This window comes from Hyaena hyaena, unplaced genomic scaffold (assembly GCF_003009895.1).
Source record: "Hyaena hyaena isolate Hyena2069 unplaced genomic scaffold, ASM300989v1 scaffold_415, whole genome shotgun sequence".
In the NCBI taxonomy this organism is placed as follows: domain Eukaryota; kingdom Metazoa; phylum Chordata; class Mammalia; order Carnivora; family Hyaenidae; genus Hyaena; species Hyaena hyaena.
The window spans coordinates 674002-684000 of record NW_024081048.1 but is presented as its reverse complement, the minus strand read 5'-3'; the positions used below and the strand labels follow the sequence as shown (position 1 = coordinate 684000).

The following is a 9999-nucleotide window of genomic DNA, read 5'->3' as shown; positions in this document are numbered from 1 at the left end:
AGAATGCTTTCTTTTATATCAAACTAAGCTTCTGTGAATTTTCAAAATGTAAAATATCAAGGCTTTAACACAACATCAAATGAAAATCAGGAATGTTCACCTTCATATCCAAAAAAAAGAAGAAAAAGTTCAAGTAGAGGTTCAACAAGAATGATATAAAATCTGAAATTAGTGGCCCAAATTTTAAACTATCAGTAGCTACCTCTTTAGTTTTAAAGAGTAGCTACCTCTTCAGTATACTTTGGTTTGAAACAACAAAAAAGGACTATTTTTAAAGCATGAAAAATAGTTCTAGAAAAGTATCCAATTTGGACAATGAAAACTGTAACCCATGGAAAGTAGGAAAAGTACAAATCATACACTGAACAGAGGGGAACAAAGAAGGCAGGCGACCTTGACAGGAATCAAGACAACACCATGAACTCAAATAAAATCTTCCTAAATCAGCAACATATCCTGTATTATCATGTGTAGAGCACTGTGATTGAAGCAAGATCATTTTTTATGAGTTGAACAATCTTAAAAAAAATGAGGAAATTTTGAACTATACATCTAAAAGGACCAGAATTGTCATTGAAATACACATTTTTTTTAAAAAGTAGGCTTCACACCCAGCCTGGAGACCAATGCAGGGCTTGAACTCACAACACTGAAAGCAAGACCTGAGCTGAGATGGAGTCTGACACTTAACCGACTGAACCACCCAGGTGCTCCTGAAATACACATTTCCTGAGACAGTGGGCAAAGTTCTTATTTATGGGAAATGTGTTCTTTTTTCCCCACGAAGTGAAACTGAGAAAAATTGTATCAAGTGAGAAATCTTTTTGTCCAAAGTAATCTCCTTAAATAATAATGCAATACTTGGGAAATGTAATTTTTCAACTCAGACTTGAAATGAATTATTTAACAAACATATTCAAATCTTCTTGCTTGGCACCAGATTTTTCAAAAGTTGAGGAACTGCTTAAACTGTTTTAAACTGAAGAACTGTTTTTCTTAAATCTCATTTCAAACTTTTTTAATTTTTGAAGATAGTTGGTTCAGTCTAAGATAATCTAGACTGAACCCTGCAATGTATAAGCATGTCATAGTTCACTTCAAACCAAATGGTCAGTCTTTTGTTTTTATCAAAATCATATTATAATATTTATAACAATTAACCAGGATTTATCTGTGAACAAGGAAAAACCCATAGAATGTTGTCTATAGCATTCTGTGGAAAGTCTGTTTGTTCCTTCTTTACTTTCTGCTTCCTCTTCTGAAACCTCTTCATCAGCTTCTTGTTACTCCTCTTCTTTTATCAAAGGTTGAGAAGATTCTGATAATATTCTTTTTGGAAGGGTATGGCTTGATCTATACCTTTGTGAAAGAAAAAGGCAATGCAGCACAAATATCATACAGAGTCCCAATAATGGTCCTGAAAGCAGAGTTGCTAAAAGCAAAAACTGTATATTATCCCCAGACTTGTAATCCAAGGTCCTCAATAAAATAGTAATGGTCCTGATCCACACAGATAGCTGTGTGGTGCTGACATACTACTCATAAGAACAGAATCTGGACCAAACCATGATGAAATGGGTTCAATACTTTTCCACTCTTTCTCATTTATAGTTTATGAAGTGCTTCTTATTCCTTGAGCCCAGATAGTGCCTAAATTCACCATCTTTACAATGGCAGATGGTAAGAAGGGCAGTTATGATAAACCATCCGCTCAGTCCTGGCTGCTCTATGACCTCCACTTTTGCAACATTAATCTCAAGATCTTCTCCCCACAAAGCAAAACTTCCCCATTCTGGTTGTAGATCCAACCCTGACAAGGAAGACACCACAGAGCATAAAATTCTATCATCCATTCCCCTTCCAGCAACTGTCTCCTGTTCTTGCCATGATGTTGAGAGGTCCCTCCACTGTGCATGGATCCAGGGAACCCCACAAAACAGCAACAGGAGCCCTGCTACAGGAACCATGAGAGTCCTGGAGGGCGTCATGTCTGGTGCTCACCACCCCCACCCCCATCTCCATTTTCACTTGTAATCAACTTCTAGTTTTATACCACTCTGGCTAGAAGAGATACTTGATATAATTTTAGTCTTCTTAAATGTATGAAGACTTGTTTTGTGGCCTAACGTATGATCTATCCTGGAGAATGTTCTGTGTGCACTTAAGAAGGATGTGTGTTAGGTTGCTTTTGGATGGAATGTTTCATATACATCTGTTAAGTCTATCTGGTCTAACAAGTTATTTAAGGTCAAGGTTTCCTTATTGATTTTTCTTTTTTTTTTTTCTTATTGATTTTTCTTTCTGGATGATCTACTTATTAACACAAGTGGGACATTAAAGTCACCTACTATTATTGTATTGCTGCCTATATCTCCATTTAGGTATGTTAATTTTGACTTTATATTTTTAGGTGTTCTTATGTTGGGTACATAATTATTTACAGATATTATATCCACTTTTGGATTTACCCCTTTATCATTATATAATTCCCCTTTTATGTCTCTTACTACTATCTTTGTCTTGAAGTCTGTTTTTTCTTATATAAGTATGGCTACCACATCTTCCTTTTGGTTTTCATTTGTATGGGGTATCTTTTCCATATCTTCACTTCCAGTCTGTATATGTCTTCTGAGGTGAATCTCTTGTAGGCAGCTGGTATTTTTTTTTTTATTATTATTCAATAAGCACTCTATGTCTTTTGATTGAAGGAGGAATCCATTAATGTTTAAAATAATTATAAACAAGTGTGTACTTATTGCCATTTTGTTCATTGTTTTCTGATTGTTTTATAGTTTCTCCGTGTTCCTTAATTTTTCTCTTACGATCTTCCCTTGCAATTGATGAATTTCTTCAGTGCTCTGTTTAGATCCCATTCTCATTACCTCTTGTATATCTACTATAGGTTTTTGCTTTGTGGTTATAATGTGGCTTACCTGTGTCAGTCTAGATGTACACCAGTCTGTTTTAAGTTGATGGTAAGTTAAGTTTGAACACGCTCTAAAACTCCACATTTTCCTGTCTCTTTCCCACTTTTTATGTTCTTGATGTCACATTTTGCATCCTTTATTTTGTGTATGCCTTAACTAATTGCTGTAAGGGATTAATCTACTACCTTTACTATAAATTTACCTTAACCAGTGAGACTTTACTTTTATGTTTTCTTGTTATTAAATAGTGCCCCTTCTTTTCAACTTAAAAAAACTCATTTCTTTTAAGAGTCAATATTTTTAAACCTTTTTTAGATTTTTTTAATAATGTTTGTTTATTTCTGAGAGAGAGAGAGAGAGAGGACGAGCATGAGCATGAGCGGGGTGGGGGTGGGGGGGCGCGCACAGCAGAGGATCCAAAGCAGGCTCTGTGCTGCCAGCAGAAAGCTTGATGCAGGCCTTGAACTCACGAGCCATGAGATCATGACCTGAGCCAAAGTCAGATGCTTAAATGACTGAGCCATTTAGGTGCCCCAAAAGTCAACATTTATTTTAAAGCTGATTTAGTGGTAGTGAATGCCTTTAGCTTTTACTTGTGTGGAACACACTATTTATCCTTCAATTTTGAATGTTAACCTTGCCAGGTAGAGTATTCTTGGTTGGAAGGTTTTTGCTTTCAATACTTTGTATTCATCATGCCACTCCCTTCTGGCCTATAATGTTTCTTAAAAAAAAAAGAATGTACTGATTGTTTTATGGAGGTTGTTAGTTTGTAACAAGTTGTTTTCCTCTTGCGAGCCTTAAGATTCTCTCTCCTCTCCCATTATATCTTGATCTGGCCTTTCTATCTTTTGTTGTGGAGGATCCATTTACCTACTTTTCAGGTCTGTTACAGTGAGAAGTATTTTGTATGTAGCTGTAGATTTGGTGTGTCCATGGAAGATCATGAGTTCAGAATCTTCCTATGCTGTCATCTTAAACTGCCCTCCCCATATCTGGCATTTAGAATGTCTTACACATATTTAGAACAACGTGAGAATCCTTAATAGGAACCCACTAAACTCCGCTTAGTAATTACACACCAGCATTCTTCTCTGTTCTGGTCTGAAAAGGAGCTTGCTGCAAGGCAAAACATTACCCTGGCCATCCAGACCCCAGCGTATAGACATTTATGGTCAGTTATCAATTTAATTTTTTCATTTGGTCATTTTATACATGACAGATGACGTCATCCAAATGGCTTTTAGGATAATGCCTCATTTTCACTGAAACACTTTGCCTAACTGAATTTGAGATACTTCCCATTTGGGTACAGCAGCTTTTATAAAAATTGCCTCAACTAGGCTCATTACAGCTAAATTTATACCACCTGTTTTAATGTGTATATTGTCATGACCCACAGAGACTGCATTAAGTAATTAAGAGACAGACCACATAATGTCATTTGCTGAAACTGAATCTGTGGTTTCAATCAATAACCACCTGAAAGTGCCTGGGGCTACAGGATTAGGGCTCAACCTGCTGAGTCAAGGCCTGGGGGTCCAAATGCGGGGGCATTACTTCGTGATACCATCCTGCTGTTTTAGCCCTTTTCATTAGTCATAAAACAGCATAAACCAAGTTGTTAAGAAAGCCATCGAAGTTAGATTCTTCCTTTCTTTAGAAAAGATTTGATACCAAGCTAAAGGTATACAAAGATGACCAGTTAAAGACATCAATCTTATCTGCCTTTCTAAGGTGTAGCTAGCTTATCTCCTAAAGAAGAGCTGAATTCTGGGATTGCTGCAGGCTTCCTTATTTTCTAAAGACTAAAAGAAATAACCATTTTGAAGTGCTAATGCAACTATAAACACAGTTCATTTTATTTGAGTTTTTATAGTTCCACCGGTGAAAGGCTGTGCAGCTGTTGTTTGCTAAATTGTCATTTGTTGGGTTAAAAGTTCGTCCCAGTCATCCAAAGCATGGTCACTGCTCAGGAATCAGATGACTGCACCAGAGCTACATACTATATGGATCATACAATTTATTTTGGATCAGTTTCTTTCCAGATGCTAAAATCTGGTGTATTTATTAAAAATTGGCTTAAGCCCTGATTCACTCTGGAATTCAACTGAAACAGACTAATCGAATGGGACTCATCCCAACTCATGTCTTCCTCCAAGCTGAAAGTGATTTAGGGTTTTGATGGCACATAGTGACCATTGGGTAGATTTGTACTCATTCTAGGCAGTTCACATGCAACAGTATTTCCACCCTACAAGAAATCTTGAGGTGGATATTTCCCAGATGCTTTTTCAGATAAAGGTCTTGTACAAAAGAAGAAAAGAACACTTTTACAAAGACCAAAGAATAGTTCATATTTAAGAATTGTGGATGGACATATTCAAGGGCTTTTTCAAACTCTACAGGGTGCTTTTGGAACATGTTTAGAATATAAACACATGTTTGCACATCGCCCAGCTGCCACCTGGCCTACAGTGTGACCTTTCATAGCATTTTTGTATTTTGAAACAAAAAGGAATCTTGGTGGTCACTGGGGTCAGACTGTCCCTTTGCAGGAAAGAAAAATGGGAGTAAGATAAGCTAAGCAATGCACTTGCATGGATTCCATTTCCATCCAAGCCTCCACATTCTCTCCCAGGGCATCCTGGTTCTGTGGCATGGATGTGACTCAGGAGCATGGCACTGGTGGTGATCTTCTCTCCCTCCTGCTTTTATATTCACTTTTCTCCCTTTCGCTTCTGCTTCTTTTCTTTTTTTGCTTTTCCCTACATTTACTCCCACTCTCCCACTCCTTTTTTGCTATCTCTCTTTTTAAAACCATCTACCAACCCTGTCCCTAAGTTTTAATTATTATTCCAATAAGAATAGCCTGCAGAAACAAAGCCAATAAAAATCCTACTAAATAATTGCTCATATAATTTCTGACTCCTCTCAAGTTTCAAATGAGTGTTTATTGTCTATAGCATTTGTCTGAAAACTGTACTACCTTATAATATTTGAGGCCTAATTGTATCACATTTACTTTTACCTTTTTAATGTGTATGTGTAAACACAGAGACCTCAGATTACTTTGAATCCTCCAGAGTACCTAATACAGTGCTAGACTATCTGATTGTTTAAAGAGGTTGATTTTTTTTATCGAGAACTTGTAGATCAGTGGCTTTGATTTAGAAAATCCAATCCATCAAATGGTTGCTTACAAATAGTTTAGGAAGAATAAACACTTCCAAAATGCAGATTCACCTGTACCTTGAAGAGGACAGGCATTTTGAAACCCCATTTCATAATAAGATGAAATAATCCTGGTATTTAATTTAGGCATTTTTAAATTTTTAGGGATTTAACTTCTCTATTCAATTCAGAAATCATCTCAACTCTTTCATTAAATCTTTGCTTTTAACACACACACACACACACAGACACACACACACGCACGCGCACGCGCGCACATGCACACACCACACTACCTGGAGTGCAAATGTACCAAAGAAATAAGTTCATTTTATTTATTTTTTTATTTTTTTTAATGTTTTATTTATTTCTAGGAGAGAGAGAGACAGCGTGAGCAGGGGAGGGTCAGAGAGAGAGGGAGTCACAGACTGAAACAGGCTCCAGGCTCTGAGCTGGCAGTCAGCACAGAGCCCGACGCGGGGCTCGAACCCACGAACCGCGAGATCATGACCTAAGCGAAAGTAGGACGCTTAACCGACCAAGCCACCCAGGCACCCCAGAAATAAGTTCATTTTAATCATTAAAGTTTGTTAACCTAATCTTCAGTCCTATATATTCAGAATTTGTGTGATAGCTATAACAAAGTGAATGTTAGAATTACAGAAATGTGTTGCAATCCCCATCATTAATCATAAAGGAAGACTATAAATTAAGGAAGTAAGAATAACCCTGGACAACCAAAAGAGTTTATGAAAGAGCAACAGAAAACATTTTCAGTAAGACACAGACGGGGAACTGTGTCATGTGGAGTGCAAGCGTGGCTAACAGAAGGTGCGGTGGCCAGGAAGAGACTGAGGACGACAAAGTGACACAGAAGCTGGCGGGAAGGATGTGAGAACTACCCTGGCAGGAAGTGCGATGGTTCCTGCAGACGGAATGCCTGCAACACAGCACTGGAGCAGACCGCCTCATGCTGGCCGATCATCGCCGCTGACTCATGCGGGTCCCAGGAATAAGAAAGGTCAGCGAGTGCCATACTGGGTGATGCAGACTGTACTTTGTTACAGTGGGAGCACTTAAAGTTTAAAGAGAAATGGGCAGGATAAATTATTGAGGTAATTGTTTAACTCTCATGATATCACTTCTCTGTCTACCTGGTCCTCATACTTCAAAGCAAGTAACCAGGGTGTGGTATTCTCTTGCCTTTGAGGAGGTTTGTGTAGCTTGAGTGAAAATCAAAGTTGCCTTGGAAAAATCGGCTCTTTAATATTCATATTATGGGGCACCAGGGTGGCTCAGTTGATTAAAGTGTCTGACTCTTGATTGTGGCTCAGGTCTTGATCTCACAGTTTGTGGGATGGAGCCCCACATTGGGCTCTGCGCTAACGGCATGGAGCCTGCTTGGGATACTCTCTTCTCCTCTCTCTCTGACCTCATCCCTGTCCTCCCTCTCTGTCTGTCTGTCTGTCTCTCTCTCAATAAATAATTCTTAAAAAAAGATTCACTACATATTCTTCATATTGTATTAAATAACTTTTATAAGTTAACTTTGTTTACTGAGTAATTGCACTTAAAAGTATGTTTAAAGTTTGTATTTCTATTAACTTCCCAATTTTATTGAGATACAGTTGATATACAGCTCTGTATAAGTTTAAGGTTATAGCATAATAATTGAATTTATATATATCATGACAAAATTACTATAATATGTTTAGTTAACATCCATTATCTCATATAGATGTTAAAAAAAGGAAAACAAAATTGTTTCTCTCCTTGTGGTGAGAACTATTGGGATTTACTCTCATAACATTTATATACACCATACAGCAGTGTTAACTATAGTCATGTTGTACATTACATCGCTTGTAATTATATATTTTATAACTGGAAATTTGTACTCTTGACCACCTTCCTCCATAGGAATATGTTAATATGTTTATTAAAGTTTGCATATTACATCATGGTATATATCCCCCAAAAATTGAAAAATAAACATATAATGTTTTTATTTTCTAATCGTTGATATTACAGATTTCACATGCTTGAATATACTATTGCTTTTCCATATGCATGTTCTATCCAAGCTGGTTTGTTCACTGATAGGCTCTGCATAGTCCTTTCTGTAATCTTTTCCATTCCATTGATGGATTGCCATCCCCAGCCTCTTCTCAGTGGGTTTAAGTCCAATCCATTGTCATAGTCTATTTTCTGTTTCAGCCCTTGCCCTGAATTTTTCTTTCATTTATCTTCTATGTATTCATTAATTCTCTGCACCTACTTTGTTCTGTTAATAAGATAGAAATATTAATATCAAACTTAGAATTTGTGAACATTAGGTGAAGTCAGTGTAGGGAAACATTGAATAAGTGAATAAATAACACCATTTATGTTTTTTTTATTGTTTTTCAATATATTGTTACGTTTGTTCTCATTGTTTCTTATGTTATTATTTCCTGTATGAGTATTGCTATTATAATAGTTATCACTTTGTGTACCTCCTGCATGTATACATTGCCTTTTTACTGGATTATCAGGGCTCAAGGAAAGATTCACTGTTTATCTGTGAATCTTGCACCAGCACGTATGGCTGGCACTTTGTATGTGAGAGAGCCTCAGTGAAGTTGATGGGATAATAAGTGCTATTACGTGATGATTCTAATATTTGGATTTTGAATTATAAACTGTTCCATAAAGAATTTTAAAATTAAAACAGCAGTGTATAACTGATGGTCCAGAACTTATATATGGTTTATTAAAAGAAATGCTCAACCAAAAGGCATATCCTTTTGCACGGATCTGCTCCAATCCACCACCTACTCCTATAAATACACACCTTGAAGAAGTTTGTTGAATCTACTATAAAACACACTTAGATCACAACTTCTCTAAGAGAACTATAGGCCTCTAAGACACAGCTAATTACATTCTCTGACTTATTTCTGTGTCCTCTATTTCATCTATAGACTTTGCTTTACCTGTAATTATGCTTTAAATGCAATTACTCATTTACATGGCTTTTCTCCTGTCATATGATAGCACTTAAAGGATAGTGATAGTGATTTTCATCCCTCTCTTCCCAGTCTATACCACATGGATTGGCACATGGTGTGTCTATAATGTTCTTGAAATTGGAATTAATTAAAATTAATTAGAGGAGGGACGCCTGAGTGGCTCAGTCGGTTAAGCGTCCGACTTCGGCTCAGGTCAGATCTCACAGGTCGTGGGTTCGAGCCCCGCATCAGGCTCTGTGCTGACAGCTCAGAGCCTGGAGACTGTTTCAGATTCTGTGCCTCTCTCTCTCTCTCTTATGATATAATATCTTATGATATAATATCATAATAATTTTGGTAAACTTAGTGATAACAACAATATGCAAAGATGATATATTACTATCAAGCATAGAGTTGAAAAGAAAAAGAAGTTCATGGTATCTACTAAATATAGTTCAGTCAATATGTTTCAGTAGGTAGTTACTACCTACTGGCTAGTGTTCAACCATAATTAGCAAATTAATAGATTGTTTGCCTGATGATACTTCTATTTTCTGCTTAATGGTTTATTAAGTTAGCTCACATTGGGTGTCCTGATTAGAATCAATTAACACATCATAACATTGTTTTCTGAGCATGGCAAATGTTTGCCTAAACTCTTTTCATGTCTTAAAAAAAAAAAAAGTATGATAAGGAGTCCTAATAAGAAAAGAAAATTAAAGTGTTCCGTTGAAAATAGGTGTTCTGTCTTCTTGTCCAAACCAATGAACACTTTTTAGATTTTAAGTTAACTTGAGTGCATTCCAATATTAGACCTGTGGTCATAACCCTCTCCTTGGAACACTCTTTATCTGGCTTCCTTGAGATTATTCCTTTAACACTCGGATATCCTTGTTTCCCTATCTCTG

General features: G+C 36.8%; 1 pseudogene; it reads right to left on the bottom strand.

The window, feature by feature from the left end:
* Positions 1–1133: 1133 nt before the first annotated feature.
* On the bottom strand, positions 1134–1988 carry LOC120245410 (annotated as a pseudogene).
* Positions 1989–9999: the final 8011 nt, after the last annotated feature.